Consider the following 803-nt stretch of genomic DNA (forward strand, 5'->3'; position numbering starts at 1 on the left):
GGACTCCGGCTGCACAGGCGCAGAAGGGGCCCAATAGCCCCATCCCAGAGTGCTGCGCGGCTAACAAACTCATTCAGGACTACATTTCCCTTAAGCCAGTGTGGTCACTTTCGACGTGACTCCGCGTTTCGGCGATTCGGAACTCGCAAGGATAAAGCTTTTAAAGAGTCTGCTGTTCAGGCTCTCTAAGAGCACGAAGAAGTTAAAGGTTAACTCGAATGCTACTGACAACTATAAAGAGTAGCCCACCATTGGTTCCCAGTTGAACCCGCATTTTTTTTCATAAGACTTTCAGAAGCAATTGGAAAGTTGAATGTGGATTGGGAATTGCAAATATTGAAAAAGAAGTACCATTGCTTTTGTAAACTGTGAAAAAAAAAAGAATTTTGTAGAAAAATTGATTTTTTAAAAAAGGAATCACTACTGTAGTATTAGTGTTTTTATACAAGAAAAATAAAGTGAATTAACCCTGGGTGGGGGGAAAGAAATGGTATAACTTTAAATTTACTTTATAATTTTATGGATTTTCAACTTGGAACCTCCACCTTTTCTCTTTACAGCTCTCTTATCCACTGACCTGTGAGCCCTGTCCCGGCGCCCCCGGGCGTGAGGGTTCTAAGGCGGGGTCCGACCTGCTGCTGCAGGTGTTAGACTCTGTAGGTGTTAGACATTACAGAAAAGCTTTTGTTTTTTATCCCCTAACATTGCTTCTTGCCTAATTCTCTTATTGTTTCAACATATTTTAATTTAATGTTAATTATCTTAGGTTTCCATGCTCATAACCAGTTTGCTTGCTTTTTGCG

This window comes from Cebus imitator, unplaced genomic scaffold (genome assembly GCF_001604975.1).
Source record: "Cebus imitator isolate Cc_AM_T3 unplaced genomic scaffold, Cebus_imitator-1.0 Scaffold196, whole genome shotgun sequence".
Taxonomy (NCBI): Eukaryota; Metazoa; Chordata; class Mammalia; order Primates; family Cebidae; genus Cebus; species Cebus imitator.